Source organism: Bos indicus, chromosome 6 (genome assembly GCF_029378745.1).
Source record: "Bos indicus isolate NIAB-ARS_2022 breed Sahiwal x Tharparkar chromosome 6, NIAB-ARS_B.indTharparkar_mat_pri_1.0, whole genome shotgun sequence".
NCBI classification, from domain to species: domain Eukaryota; kingdom Metazoa; phylum Chordata; class Mammalia; order Artiodactyla; family Bovidae; genus Bos; species Bos indicus.
The window spans coordinates 1,942,279-1,959,159 of NC_091765.1; the positions used below are offsets into that span (position 1 = coordinate 1,942,279).

The 16,881-nt window shown below is 38.5% G+C and overlaps 1 protein-coding gene across 2 annotated transcripts in view; it reads left to right on the forward strand.

Moving 5' to 3' along the window:
• MARCHF1 (membrane associated ring-CH-type finger 1) overlaps window positions 1-16,881 on the forward strand; it is a 610,217-nt gene that overhangs the window by 386,604 nt on the left and 206,732 nt on the right. The gene's annotated exons all lie outside the window — the stretch shown is intronic.

Sequence of the window (16,881 nt, forward strand, 5' to 3'; positions counted from 1 at the left end):
ACAGAGGACCCTGCAGGGCTGCAGTCCATGGAGTTGCAGAGTTGGATACAACTGAACATGCACCCACACATGAAAGAATTTCAAGTCATAGTGGAATATTTGGAGCACAGGTCTGGACTGAAAATAGAGATTCAGGATTTATCTCACAGACATGGTGGTTCTAAATATAAGACATGATAGTCACAGGGACTAAAGGCATGAAAAAGAGTCACAATGTATACCCCTAGTTCCACAGAAGGAGGAGCCCTGGAAGAACAGAAGAGGCAGAGGGACACAAGTAAGAATGAATCTGAGCCTCAGCACACAGTGAGGAAACTGCTTCAGAAAGAGCTGGTAGTCCGGAGAGCGAGACTCCGCAGATGGTTCAAGGAGCATAAGCCCTGAGTAGAGGGCTTCCCAGTGGCACAGTGGTAAAGTGTCTGGCTGCAGTGCAGGAGAGGCAGAAGATGTGGGTTTGATCCCTGGGTTGGGAAGGTCCCTTGGAGGAGGGCATGGCAACCCATGCCAGTATTTTTGCAGGGAAAATCCCATGGATTGGGGAGCCTGGCAGGCTACAGTCCATAGAGTCGCACAGAGTTGGACATGACTAAAGTGAATGAGGACCCAAGCAGGCAAGCACTGAGGAGAGATTACTAGGTTGGACAAATAAGCAAGCACTGGCCACCTTCAAATTTAAAAATGAGGCTTGAATTTTATGGTAAAGACATAAGGAGATTGTAGCTTCACAAGGAAAAGAAATTCAAATTAGGCTGATGCATCCAGGGAGGCTTTCAGGGAAGACTGAATCTGAGCTGAGTTTTAACAAGTAAATTAGATAAGGGAAATCCTTTTTTTTTTTTTTTTTTCCCAGTTGCACCATGTGGCATAAAGACAGATTTTAGTTCTCCGACCAGGGATTGAACCTATACATTCATCGTGCAATGGAAGCATGGAGTCTTAACCCCTGGACCACCAGGGAAGTCAATCTATAAAACAAATCGATGTAGATGCTCTGTTTTCTACACATGTGTAGAAAGCAAACTTATGGCTGTCCAGGGGTAACTGGGAGCTAGGGATAAACTGAGAGACTGTGACTGACATATACATATTACAAATATAAGAGGGCTTCCCTGGTGGCTCAGTGATAAAGAATCCACCTGCCAATGCAGGGACATGGATTTGATCCCTTGTCTGGGAAGATCCCCTGGAGAAGGAAATGGCAACCCACTCCAGTATTCTTGCCTGGAGAATTCCCATGGACAGAGGGGCACGGCAGGCTACAGTCCATGGAGTCAAAAAGAGTCAGACACGAATAAGCAACTAAGCACAGCAGAGCGCAGCATGTGTACCTGTAAAACTGATTGATTCACTTTGCTGTACAGTAGAAACTAATGCAACATTGTAAATAAACTCTAGTCCAATTAAAATTTTTTTAAAAAATAAAAGTTATACCAATAGTGAGATTAAAAGATGTTTGAAGCCATAGAGAAACAGGAGAGTATGGCATGTTCCAAAGTTGCCAGTGGTTTGGGACAAGCAGTTGAACTTGAAGAAATGACTGAGACAAGACTAGGGAGTAGGAACCTAGATCCCTAGACAAGGTCTTGGAATGGAGCTTGAGATTAAAGTTATGGGGAACATTGAAAGATTTGAAACAGGAAAGTAATGTAAAAATATCTATGCTTTAGTAACAGCACTATAGCAGTAAGGTTGATCAGTCTCAAAAAGACAGACACAAAGCAAGAGCTCAATTACAAGGGGAGTTTCAGAGGTGGAGATACATAGAAGCTATTCTTTAAGGGATGATAGTCAAGGCTTGAAGACTCTGGAGGCTGCGGGCCAGATGAGTGAGAAATCTAGAGTGCTTCTCAGGTCTCTGTCTTTATTCCCAGGATGAACCTGAGTTACAGGGACTGCATTTACCACTAAGGAGGACACTGGTATAGAAGAAGACAGGGTTGAAACATCCTAGGGTTTTCTAATGGCAGCAGGGATCCACTCTAGGTGGAGAGACCTGGGCTATGAGAATAAAACAGACATATCAGCATATGCACTCAGATTTTCTTCTGAAACTGATCAGATCAGGTTGTCCTTAATCTGTAAAATATTACTGGAAAATCCAGTGATTTTTGAAACCTATGACACAACATTAAGCCCAGAAATTATCATTTCACATTCTCCCAAAGCAGACTGGCAGGAAGGGAAGGAAATCATCCTCTCCTCTTTCAGTTGATTTGAATACTTTGAGAGCCAAACACTGTGCTAATAACTTAAGGCCACAACTCACAACCTACTTCACATCTCCTTCCCTTTGTCCACACCCCACACCCCCAACACTGAATGCTGATACCCGTGTCCACCACCCATTAGTCTATGGACTCCTTTTTGAAAAATCATCAGAATTATAGAAATAAAGTGTTCACTTTTTTTGTTGTTGTTCATTTTTTAAGTTGCACTGACATCGCATCTAAACAGAGCTGCTATTGCACTTAGTGAAAAAACAGTGACTGTAATCATTCAGTTGACTGAATAAAATGATGAATCAGACAATTGTGTTAATATATGAGTAAACAGCAAAGAACATACCTAAGTTATATTGAACTTCTGTAATTCCAAGAACCCAATACCAAGAAAGAAAATGTAGGAAAAAAACAGGTAAACTGAGTCCCAAAGACAATCACAAGAACAGGATTCAGTGCAGTGCTGTCAGCTGCATTCCTCATAACTCATACAGATAACTTATTTTCAGTCCAGGAAATGTTCTAGGATAGTAGAAGAGATATACTGAGGGTTTATTCTAAAATTACCAAGTGTGAAGCTTAAAACGTTTGTTTCCTTAAAGGAGACTGCCTGACATTTGAACATCCTTCTAAAATTGCATTAAATATGTATCAGCTCAGAGGGCCTACCAAAACAGAATAATGCATTTTCAATTTAGTCTTGGTTACACTTGACCAATTTTAAAGTGTTTCTCTAATGAAATGGTAGCTACAACAAAATTAATTCTATGTGAGAGAGAGGGCAGACTCCATGTTCCTTAATCCCCATGCACAGCATGCACTTTGCCTGAGCTTAGAAACAATACAGGGCTGACCATGGCTCTAAACTGGGAGCCTTGATAACATTGTCATAATCATCACAATGAAGTTCAGGAGGCTTTCTGACCTGAATGTAACACTCTTGTTTTACTCTAAGGAATAAAGAAGGGCAGAGACCCAAAGAATTCTGCTGTGGCAGTTCTAGCTTGTAGCAGTGCGAGTAATTCTGTATCTAGAGTAATTGAGCTAAGGAGGGAGAGTTGAAAGCCTGGTCTTCTTCATTATTCTCCAAGTATCTGCTACAAGTCGGACCCTTTTATAGGCATTTTCACATGAATTAACTTATTAGTGAGTTCATCCTTAAGATCTTGTATACCTCTTTAAAACACACACACACACTACAAACCATTTGAGAGAAAGAAATCAAGGTCAGAAGTGTTCCAAAGTGACAGCATTGGCAAGGTGGAGACCTGGGTTTGTAAAAGCCTTCCCTTCCTCCCCACCCTTCACCTTTTCAGTGATGTGTGTGAATTACACACAGTGCATGGCGGGTACTCTGCTGAGGGTGTGAGTGTGAGGTGGATAAAGTCATGTCCCTGATAGAGATTTCACTCTAGTTGGATAGAGCAGCAGTAGACGAGTCAAGATATAAGCCAGATGGTGGTAAGAGGTACTGAAAAAATATCTTGCATGGAGAATTGGGGGAGCCAGGAGTATTTTTAGTTTCCTTTTTTTTTTAAATTTTTTTTTGATGTTTCAGGATATTGATTTTTTTTAATATATAAATTTATTTATTTTAATTAGAGGTTAATTACTTTACAATATTGTATTGGTTTTGCCATACATCAACATGAATCTGCCACAGGTACACACGTGTTCCCCATCCTGAAACCCCCTCCCTCCTCCATCCCCATCCCATCCCTCTGGGTCGTCCCAGTGCACCAGCCCCAATCATCCTGTATCCTGCATCGAACCTGGACTGGTGATTCGTTTCTTATATGATATTATACATGTTTCAATGCCATTCTCCCAAATCATCCCACCCTCTCCCTCTCCCACAGAGTCCAAAAGACTGTTCTATACATCTGTGTCTCTTTTGCTGTCTCGCATACAGGGTTATCATTATTATCTTTCTAAATTCCATATAAATGCATTAATATACTGTATTGGTGTTTTTCTTTCTGGCTTACTTCACTCTGTAGAATAGGCTCCAGTTTCATCCACCGCATTAGAACTGATTCAAATGTATTCTTTTTAATGGCTGAGTAATACTCCATTGTGTATATGTACCACTGCTTTCTTATCCATTCATCTGCTGATGGACATCTAGGTTGCTTCCATGTCCTGGCTATTATAAACAGTGCTGCAATGAACATTGGGGTACACGTGTCTCTCAGTTCTGGTTTCCTCGGTGTGTATGCCCAGCAGTGGGATTGCTGGATCATAAGGCAGTTCTATTTCCAGTTTTTTAAGGAATCTCCACACTGTTCTTCATAGTGGCTGTACTAGTTTGCATTCCCACCAACAGTGTAAGAGGGTTCCCTTTTCTCCACACCATCTTCAGCATTTATTGCTTGTAGACTTTTGGATCGCAGCCATTCTGACTGGTGTGAAATGGTACTTCATTGTGGTTTTGATTTGCATTTCTCTGATAATGAGTGATGTTGAGCATCTTTTCATGTGTTTGTTAGCCATCTGTATGTCTTCTTTGGAGAAATATCTATTTAGTTCTTTGGCCCATTTTTTGATTGGGTCATTTATTTTTCTGTAATTGAGCTGCAGGAGTTGCTTGTATATTTTTGAGATTAGTTGTTTGTCAGTTGCTTCATTTGCTATTATTTTCCCCCATTCCTAAGGCTGCCTTTTCACCTTGCTTAGGATTTTCTTTGTTGTTCAGAAGCTTTTAAGTTTAATTAGGTCCCATTTGTTTATTTTTGCTTTTATTTCCAATATTCTGGGAGGTGGGTCATAGAGGATCCTGCTGTGATGTATGTCAGAGAGTGTTTTGCCTATGTTCTCCTCTAGGAGTTTTATAGTTTCTGGTCTTATGTTTAGATCTTTAATCCATTTTGAGTTTATTTTTGTGTATGGTGTTAGAAAGTGTTCTAGTTTCATTATTTTACAAGTGGTTGACCAGTTTTCCCAGCACCACTTGTTAAAGAGATTGTCTTTAATCCATTGTATATTGTTGCTTCCTTTGTCAAAGATAAGGTGTCCATAGGTGCATGGATTTATCTCTGGGCTTTCTATTTTGTTCCATTGATCTATATTTCTGTCTTTGTGCCAGTACTATACTATCTTGATGACTGTGGCTTTGTAGTAGAGCCTGAAGTCAGGCAGATTGATTCCTCCAGTTCCATTCTTCTTTCTCAAGATTGCTTTGGCTATTTGAGGTTTTTTGTATTTCCATACAAATTGTGAAATTATTTGTTCTAGCTCTGTGAAAAATACCGTTGGTAGCTTGATAGGGATTGCACTGAATCTATAGATTGCTTTGGGTAGTATACTCATTTTCAATATATTGATTCTTCCGATCCATTAACATGGTATAGTTTCCATCTATTAGTGTCCTCTTTGATTTCTTTCACCAGTGTTTTATAGTTTTCTATATATAGGTCTTTAGTTTCTTTAGGTAGATATATTTCTAAATATTTTATTCTTTTCATTGCAGTGGTGAATGAAATTGTTTCTTTAATTTCTCTTTCTATTTTTTCATTGTTAGTGTATAGGAATACAAGGGATTTCTCTGTGTTGATTTTTAAAAAATGAATAGGCAAGACCTCTCTGAGGAAGAAATTTTTAAAAATTTTTCTTGGAGTCTAGTTGATTTCCTTGGTGGCTAGGTGATAAAGAATCTGCCTGCCCATGCAGGAGACACAGGCTCAATTGGGAAGATCCCCTGGAGAAGGAACTGGCAACTCACTCTAGTATTATTGCCTGGAAAGTTCCATGGACAGAGGAGATTGGTGGGCTAAAGTCCATGGGGTCACAAAGAGTTGGACACAACTTAGTAACCAAACAAAAACAACAAAGTTGATAACCCTGTTGTGTTAGTTTCAGGTGTACAGCAAAGTGAATCAACGTGTATCTATTCTTTTTCAGATCTTTTTCCTTATATAGGTTGTTACAGAGTATTGAGTAGATTTTCCTGTACTATACCATAGGTCCTTATATAAATTATGGATTTTACATATAGTACTGTGTGTGTGTGCACCCCAATGTTCATTGCAGCACTGTTTACAATAGCCAGGGAAGAGATATTTTAAGGAGAGAACTGAACGGTGCAAAATCACTAGAAGTAAGTGAGCAACTATTTTAGCAACAACAGTACACGCCAGACTCCTAAGCAAGGAGCTTAGCATCTTCGGAAAAGTGAAAAGTGCTGAAAAGTGAAAGTGCTACTTGCTCAGCCATGTTTGACTCTGCAATCCTATGGACTGTAGCCCACCAAGTTCCTCTGTTCATGGAATTATCCACAAGAATACTGGAGTGGGTTTCCATTCCCTTCCTCAGGGGATCATCTTGACTCAGGGGTTGAACTTGGGTCTCCCACATTGCAGGCAGATTCCTTACTGTCTGCATCACTAGGGAGGTTAGTCTGGCACAAATATAATAAATAAGAGAGAGAAAATAGTGAAATAAGAGGGAACAAATCATGAACCATAACAGACATGCAGAACCTTCTAGATTTTATTCTAAGATTAATGGGAAGCTACAGAAGAATTGTGGTTTAAAAAATGACAATCTAATCTCCATCTTTAAAAAATTATCTTAGGTTCTGTATGAAGAATATATTGTTTATTTTTTGTCTACTTGATTGTAGTTTTAGAGAGGCATATGCAAAATCTCAAATGACAATCATTCATTCACCCGTTTCTCCCTGGAAATTTTTGATTTATGTTTTGAGTCTGTTTTATAACAGCACTTATGTTTATAATGCCATGCCTTTCCTATTATTTTATTTTACAGCATATAATATCCTTATGTTTTTTTCTTTTTTTGAAAGTCACTCAGTCATGTCTGACTCTGAGACCTCATGGATTATACAGTCCATGGAATTCTCCAGGCCTTATGTAGTCACATGATAAATGTTGTCTCAAATTTTATTTTTTTAGGTTTTAAAATTGCTACCCCAGCTTTATCGTTGCTGTTTGTATTTTCCATTTTAAAACATTTTGTCTTTTTGTTTTAAAAGTGTCACTTGCAGAAAACATAAATCTAATTTGTTATTCCCAAGCTCTTATTTTATTAATATTTTCTAGAACTTAATTTTCAGTTGTTATGAATACATTTTCTTTAAGTACTATGATTTTGTGCTTGTTCTCTCTCTCTCATACATACATACACAATCTTGCTGAATAATTTGATGACTACTTCTTCCCCTGATACTTATAACATCTCTGGGGTACTGTTTTTCTTTACTTACTGGAATACTTACTTCAAGAGTGATTTCACTGTATGACATTATCGAAAGTCCCGAAATTTTAATGCCTATGTTTATATCCTGAAATTTGAATAATTATTCAACTGGATATCCTTTAATAAATTTAAAAAATTACTCAATTGTTATATCATATATTACTATAAAAACATTTGACACCTGATTTTTATTCCTACATGGGAATTCGCTTCTCTCTCTCAATGTTTTTTACATACTATCATTGTCTTCAATATTCTTGTTTAACAAAATTTGTTAAGTAATGGTGTTGCCTTCTCCCCTTATTTAGCATCCTAAACTTTTTCATCTTGAAGTCTTCCATCTTCTTTTAATCTTGTAAAGCTTGTCTTTCTTAGTATATTTTATGTATATTATTATATATCTTTAGAACTATCTTCTGGAAGAGCTCCTCCATATTATCTTCCAAATCAGTAGTTCTTTCTTCAGCTATATCTACCCTGGTATTTATTCCTGTTTTATGTTCTTTATTTCAACTATTACATTTCAATATCTAATATTCAGAACTCTATGACTTATTTTTCTTGTGTCTTATTGCTTCTCTCTTACCTTTTCTGCTCACACATAGATATTACACTTATTTTAAATCACAGTTCCAATGATTGTGTGTCAACAGGTTTCAGTTTAAACCTTTCTTTACCAGGTTGTATTCAAGTCTCCAGTGTTTGATTTGTGAGCTCCCACTTGTCTGGAGGCCACAGACCCTCTGGCATGAGAGACAGCAGAAACCCCACCCAAACGCCTGCTGACAACAACCACCCTCTGTCACTCTGCTGAGTAAACTCACGCACAAGATATTTGCATCAGAATTCTGAGATAAGGAACACAGAAGGAGTCTTCCTCCTTAGGGAGCCACTGTTTCCCTGGGGATTTAAAGGAGGCGAGGCTGCAGGGGCTCTAACGGAGGAGGACTCTTGTTCAGCCTCCTCAGTTCAGTTCTGTTCAGTTCAGCCGCTCAGTAGTGTCCGACTCTTTGAAACCCCTTGAATCGCAGCACGCCAGGCCTCCCTGTCCATCACCAACTCCTGGACTTCACTCAGACTCACGTCTATTGAGTCAGTGATGCCATCCAGCCATCTCATCCTCTGTACTCCCCTTCTCCTTCTGCTCCCAATCCCTCCCAGCATCAGAGTCTTTTCCAATGAGTCAACTCTTCACATGAGGTGGCCAAAGTACTGGAGTTTCAGCTTCAGCATCATTCTTTTCAATGAACACTCAGGACTGATCTGCTTCAGAATGGACTGTTTGGATCTCCTTGCAGTCCAAGGGACTCTCAAGTGTCTCCTCAACACCACAATTCAAAAGCATCAATTCTTTGATACTCAGCCTTCTTCACAGTCCAACTCTCACATCCATACATGACCACTGGAAAAACCATAGCCTTGACTACACGGACCTTTGTTGGCAAAGTAATGTCTCTGCTTTTGAATATGCTATCTAGGATGGTCATAACTTTCCTTCCAAGGAGTAAGGGTCTTTTAATTTCATGGCTGCAATCACCATCTGCAGTGATTTTGGAGCCCCCAAAAATAAAGTCTGACACTGTTTCCAGTTTCCCCATCTATTTCCCATTAAGTGATGGGACCAGATGCCATGATTTTAGTTTTCTGAATGTTGAGTTTTAAGCCAACTTTTTCCACTCTCCTCTTTCACCTTCATCAAGAGGCTCTTTAGTTCTTCTTCCCTTTCTGCCATAAGGGTGGTGTCATCTGCATATCTGAGATTATTGATATTTCTCCGGGCAATTTTTATTCCTGCTTGTGCTTCTTCCAGCCTAGCGTTCCTCATGATGTACTCTGCATAGAAGTTAAATAAGCAGGGTGACAATATACAGCCTTGACATACTCCTTTTCCTATTTGGAACCAGTCTGTTGTTCCATGTCCTGTTCTAACTGTTGCTTCCTGACCTGCATATAGGTTTCTCAAGAGGCATGTCAGGTGGTCTGATATTCCTATCTCTTTCAGAATTTTCCACAGTTTATTGTGATCCACACAGTCAAAAGATTTGGCATAGTCAATAAGGCAGAAATAGATGTTTTTCTGGAATTCTGTTGCTTTTTCCATGATCCAGCGGATGTTGGCAATTTGATCTCTGGTTCCTCTTCCTTTTCTAAAAGCAGCTTGAACATCTGGAAGTTCATGGTTCATGTATTGCTAAAGCCTGGCTTGGAGAATTTTGAGCATTACTTTACTAGCATGTGAGATGAGTGCAATTGTGCGGTAGTTTGAGCATTCTTTGGCATTGCCTTTCTTTGGGATTGGAATGAAAACTGACCTTTTCCAGTCCTGTGGTCACTGCTGAGTTTTCCAAATTTGCTGGCATATTGAGTGCAGCACTTTCACAGCTTTCACATCACCTCCACTACCTTTGTTTGTAGTGATGCTTTCTAAGGCCCACTTGACTTCACATTCCAGGATGTCTGGCTCTAAGTCAGTGATCACACCATCGTGATTATCTTGGTCATGAAGATCTTTTTTGTACAGTTCTTCTGTGTATTCTTGCCACCTCTTCTTAATATCTTCTGCTTCTGTTAGGTCCATACCATTTCTGTCCTTTATTGAGCCCATCTTTGCATGAAATGTTCCCTTGGTATCTCTAATTTTCTTGAAGAGATCTCTAGTCTTCCCCATTCTGTTGTTTTCCTCTATTTCTTTGCATTGATCGCTGAGGAAGGCTTTCTTATCTCTCCTTGCTATTCTTTGGTACTCTGCATTCAGATGCTTGTATCTTTCCTTTTCTCCTTTGCTTTTCACTTCTCTTCTTTTACAGCTATTTATAAGGCCTCCTCAGACAGCCATTTTGCTTTTTTGCATTTCTTTTCCATGGGGATGGTCTTAGTCCCTGTCTCCTGTAAAATGTCATGAACTTCCATCTGTAAATCATCAGGCACTCTATCTATCAGATCTAGTCCCTTAAATCTATTTCTCACTTCCACAGTATAATCATAAGGGATTTTATTTAGGTCGTGCCTGAATGGTCTAGTGGTTTTTCCTACGTTCTTCAATTTAAGTCTGAATTTAACAATATGGAATTCATAATCTGAGCCACAGTCAGCTTCTGGTCTTGTTTTTGTTGACTGTATGGTGTTGCTCCATCTTTGGCTGCAAAGAATATAATCAATCTGATTTCGGTGTTGACCATCTGGTGACGTCCATGTGTAGTCTTCTCTTGTGTTATTGGAAGAGTGTGTTTGCTATGACCAGTGCATTTTCTTGGCAAAACTCTATTAGCCTTTGCCCTGCTTCATTCCATATTCCAAGGCCAAAATTGCCTGTTACTCCAGGTGTTTCTTGACTTCCTACTTTTGCATTCCAGTCCCCTTAGTGAAAAGGACATCTTTTTTGGGTGTTAGTTCTAAAAGGTCTTGTAGGTCTTCATAGAACCGTTCAACTTCAGCTTCTTCAGCATTACTGGTTGGGGCAGACTTGGATTACTATGATATTGAATGGTTTGCCTTGGAAATGAACAGAGATCATTCTGTTGTTTTTGAGATTGCATCCAAGTACTGCATTTTGGACTCTTTTGTTGACCATGATGGCTACTCCACATCTTCTAAGGGATTCCTGCCTGCAGTAGTAGATATAATGGTGATCTGAGTTAAATTCACCCATTCCAGTCCATTTTAGTTTGCTGATTCCTAGAATGTCGACGTTCACGCTTGCCATCTCCTGTTTGACCACTTCCAATTTGCCTTGATTCATGGACTTAACATTCCAGGTTCCTATGCAATATTGTTCTTTACAGCATCGGACCTTGCTTCTATCACCAGTCACATCCACAATTTGGTATTGTTTTTGCTTTGGCTCCATCCTTTCATTCTTTCTGGAGTTATTTCTCCACTGATTTCCAGTAGCATATTGGACATCTATCGACCGAGGGAGTTCCTCTTTCAGTATCCTATCATTTTTGCCTTTTCATACTGTTCATGGGGTTCTCAAGGCAAGAATACTGAAGTGGTTTACCTTTCCCTTCTCCAGTGAACCACATTCTGTCAGAACTCTCCACCATGACCCGCCCATTTTGGGTGGCCCCCAGGGCATGGCTTAGTTTCATTGAGTTAGACAAGGCTGTGGTCCTAGTCTGATTAGATTGACTAGTTTTCTGTGAGTATGGTTTCAGTGTGTCTGCCCTCTGATGCCCTCTTGCAACACCTACCATTTTACTTGGATTTCTCTTACCTTGGATGTGGGGTATCTCTTCACGGCTGCTCCAGCAAAGCACAGCCACTGCTCCTTACCTTGGACTAGGGGTATCTCCTCACCGCCACCCCTCCTGACCTTGAACATGGAATAGCTTCTCTAGGCCCTCCTGTGCCCACACAGCCATCTCAGCCATCACTTTTGTCTCTGTGTTGCTCGTGTTTGACTCTGTTATATTTTTCAGCCCTGACTGCACCTTAAATCACTATCCTCCAGGTGTTGGTGATGAGTTTGCTGATGAGAGGTAAAGGAATGATTGTCTGAAGGCATGAGGGAGGAAGCAGAGAGGCACCTGAAAGATGCATAAAGACCCCTTCACCACTTGCCACACTCCCAGATCAAGGCCTTGGGCATCCCATGGAACGGATCAGGTTGGGGTGGTTTTCTGTTATGTGGGCAACTCCTGCTGGTCTTTTTTTACTCTCATCTTTGGTTCCTCCAAGTTTGATTTTGAAGGAGTGCTTGGGAACTCAAGCTAGTTTAAGATCATAACAGGAGCAGAAGTTTCATTTTTTTTTTCTTTCTCACATTTCTTTGATTTGAATCAGTACTTTCTTTATTATCCAAGTGCAATTCATGAATTATACTCATGACAGACTACAAAAGTAATATATAATATATCAAAGTCTATGGCATATGGTAAGTGCTTAAAACAACAACTTTTGCCTTTTATGATATTATGTTTATGGATTTCTCTAGGAAATCACAACTTTATTTCTTCCCTTTTTCAGATGTTGCAATATCTCATGTATTTTTGTCACCTGCATTTCCTAGAATAGATGTTTTATGAGTGATAGGAAAGCAAATCTTTTTTAATAGGATGTCTTTGGTTAGCATTGTGTTTCAATACAGAAAACTAAGAAAATTTTTCTGTTTTTATTATTGAAAACTGAGTAAACAAATAAGAAAAAGAACAACTAAAAGCCTAGTTTTAAGGTAATTAGAAAGTTTACAAATTTTGAAATGTTGAACATTAAAATAAAATGCAACTGTTGCGAAACCCTAGACAGTGTAAATTAACACAACATTCTGGGATTTAATTAAACAATGTTCACTCAGTTAGGCTTTTGCTAAATCCTGAATAGAGCAATATTGAGCAAAACGTTTTATTTTTCTTTATTTGGACACAGCACGAGTCATGTGGGATCTTAATTCCCTGATCAAGAATCAGACCCTGTCCCCTGCAGTGGATGTGCAGTCTCAACCACTGGGCTGCCACAGGAATTCCCTCAGAAAAGATTTAAATGGACATGTTGTTTCATCAGAAACTTATGTCTAGAAATGCATTCTAAGAAATAATGAAGAAGTATGCACAAATTGGGCTTCCCTTGTGGCTCAGCTGGCAAAGAATCTGCCTGCAATGTGGGAGACCTGGGTTCGATCCCTGGGTTGGGAATATCCCCTGGAGATGAGAAAGGCTACCCACTCCAGTATTCTGGCCTGGAAAATTCCACGGACTCTATAGTCCATGGGGTCAAAAAGAGTTGGACACGACCGAGTGACTTTCACTTTCACATGCACAAATTAGTTTCTCCAAAGATGTCCCCATCCTAAACTTAGGGACCTGTGAATGTTGTCTTCCATTTCTCCACAGCAAAAGGGATTCTGCAGATGTGGCTTACTTAAGGATCTTTAGATGGGAGGACGATCCTGGATTATCTGAGTGGATCCAATGTAATTACACAGATTCCTGAATAGGAAGGCAAGACGGATAAAGTCAGGAAAAGGACTTGGAAAAACAGAACCAGAGATTGAAATCATGTACTTTGAAGTGTGAAGAAGCGGGTGGGCCCAGCAATGCAGGGGCTTTTAGAAGCTGGAAAAGGCAAGGAAATGGATTCTCGCTTGCAGTCTCCAGAAGAAACACAGCCTTGTTGACATCTTGATTTTAGTCAGACGTCCAGAACTGTAAAATAATAAATTTGGTTATTTAAAGTAACTAAATTTTGTGATAATTTGTTAAAGTCACAATAGGAAACTAAAAATGTACATAATAGGAAAACTTAATAACAAATCAACTGCAGAGAGTTAACTAAGGAATGACACAATAAAAAAATAAATATTATACATCCACTGGAATTATGTCATAGGACAATATTTTATTATGTGCTCCTTATGTTATTAATTAAAAATAGCTTTATAAAACAAAATGTTAAGTAATTCATTTTAACAACAAAATTACAAATTAAAATAGCTGCATTTTAAGTGCTTTTATGTGCACCAGGAAATTTTAAAGAGCTTTACATGCATTATCTCAATTACTGCTCCTGAAGGGTTGAGTACACTGTCCTCATTTTAAAGGAGGTAATTAAGGCACTGAGTCAGTAGGAGATTACAGTTAGTAGGTGACAAGTTTGAAAACAGGACATGATACCCTTGAACTTGCAGTCTTAGTCCTCTTGCACAAATAACCCTGAACAGTAAACAAAGCAAATTTATAAAACATGGTAATGTTATGTGGTGGAAGACAGCCATGTTTTCTGTTCTTCACCTGAACAATAAATTTTAATTACTTTTGAAATGCAGAAAAAAATTAAATTTTAGAAAGAATAAAACAAAGTTTTAAAAATCTGTTGAGATGGTCTTTGAAAAATAGTTTCTATTCTCATTTTTATTTTTAGAAAAATTAGCACCTGTCTCATTTCAAAGTAAATTGCTATAAGGATTTTTCTATAAGCATGCAATTGTCTAGAGAATGAAATCATGTCATGACCTACTTGATTACATACCATTCAGAGTTTTGCAAATCTAATATATGCATATTTAAATATCAACACATTTATTTATAAATACCAATAAAGATACACATGAGAAACTGTAGCACTAGGAATGGAACTAAAAAATTAACCCAGGGAGAAAATGGGATATGATTAGCCCTTAATATGGCCCACCCCATAACAATTACAAGGAAAGTACCTAAAAAGACATACAAAAAACTACCAGACTAGAACCACACTTGGAGAAGGCAATGGCACCCCACTCCAGTACTCTTGCCTGGAAAATCCCATGGGCGGAGGAGCCTGGTGGGCTGCAATCCATGGGGTTGCCAAGAGTCGGACACGACTGAGTGACTTCACTTGCACTTTTCACTTTCATGCATTGGAGAAGGAAATGGCAACCCACTCCAGCGTTCTTGCCTGGAGAATCCCAGGGACAGGGGAGCCTGGTGGGCTGCTGTCTATGGGGTTGCACAGAGTTGGACACGACTGAAGTGACTTAGCAGCAGAACCACACTAAAAAACAAATACAAAACCTGCTATTGGTAAAAGACTTACATTGTGTTCTTGCTGAAAGAAAACTATCATATTATGCCTCTGCCCGATCCCTTATTCAATATCTACAGTCTCTACTAAAGCAAATCTTGACAGTTTTCCCTCTACTATGGGTCCCCTGCTTTCTGAAGTGCTGACTCAAACACCCTAAATCACTTGCAGCTTTGGTACATCTTGTTGATAATTGTATTTCCCAGAAAAGGAAAAGCAGATTAACAGAGAAATGGCTATAATCATGGAAAAGATAAGGCACCAGATCCTTTGTACAATAAGTAGTGAAGACTGTTTTTTCACTTTAGTCATCCATTTATAGGACTAGATAATAAGTCTAGGAGAACATCTGTGTATCCAACTGCTAAGACAGAGAATGGCAAAGAGTAAAACAGCCATGAGCTACATCTTCCACAAAGTGAAAAGTGAAAGTGAAAGTCACTCAGTCGTGTCGGACTCTTTGCGACCCCATGAACTATACAGTCCATGGAATTCTCCAGGCCAGAATACCAGAGTGGATGTCCTTTCCCTTCTCCAGAGGATCTTCCCAACACAGAGATCGAACCCAGGTCTCCCACATTGCAGGTAGATTCTTTATCAGCTGAGCCACAAGGAAATCCCCATCTTCCATAAAATATCCAGCTAAATGCAAGGGAAAGAATTTAACGAGCAAACAAGTAAATCCAGAAGGGCTGGGGTCAAAGACAATCACATGGTCTTGCTGTTGGCACACTAGGTCTGTCTGGCTCTTCTCTCTTTTGAAGATTAATAAACAGAAATAAAAACACACTTATAGTTGCCAGGTACTATAAGACAAGAAAAAGGAAACACCTCATTTCATTAAAAAAAATTAAAAAACAGAACCCTTCGAGTGATTGACAACCAGAATAAGAACATTTGTCTTTCTTGGTAACAATTGTATCCCCAACTCCTAAAATATTTGTGTGACTGATTGTGGGCATTCAATAAATCTTAATTTATTTAATTAATAAATCATTTCAGAACATATTCCACACTCTTAATGGGTAACAATAAGTCTAAACCTAAAAGCCATGAATGTAAATATATAGAGAGAATAAACTGAGACAAGAAAACAAAAAGAAAATAAAATGTAAAAGTAATAAAATTGAAAAGAAATAATAGTACAGTCAAGGGAATAATAAATGATGGATATAAAGAATGTGTCATTATGTATGAATCAAATATTTACTCACTATAACTTGTTCTTTGGCTTTGCTTTTTTTTCACTTTTTTAAAGACTTTATTTTTTACAGCAGCTTTTAGGTTTACAGCAAAAGTTAAAGGGAGATACAGAGATTTCTCATACACCCCTAAATAACTTTGCTATTTTTAAAGTACAGAAATATTGAAATTTTATATATAGTAGAACAGCTCTCTCTTTCTCTTTTTGTCTCTCTTTTTCTCCCTCTCTCTTCCTCTCTTTCTGTTCTTTAGTTTTATGTCAGCCTTAGAAAGACTCTTATCATACTATGATTATAAGTTTTCCATTTTTTAAATAATTTTCTGCAAAACTTTTTAACCCAATTATAATTTATTATTATGCAAGATGAGAGATTTGTATTTAATATGATATTTTTTGTTTTGTTTTTAATTTTAAAAAAATTTTTAATTGAAGGATAATTGTTTTATATAATTTTGTGGTTTTCTGTCATATATCAACAAGAATCGGCCAAAAAATAAGCTTGAAGTCACCATAGGTGATTTATGTTTCTCTTAATAACTAATTAAGGAATTTGGATAATTAGAAAAGCTGAAAAAATATTTAAAATTCATCTTGGTGCAAGAATTTGGAGAATTAAGATGACAAGGATGAAATAACAGGCAAATATCCAAATGGGGTAAAAATCAGAGAAGGTAGCTTTGCATTTGGGGCTACTTTACCCTATACAGCGAGCATGTCACTCAGTGATGTCCAACACTTTGT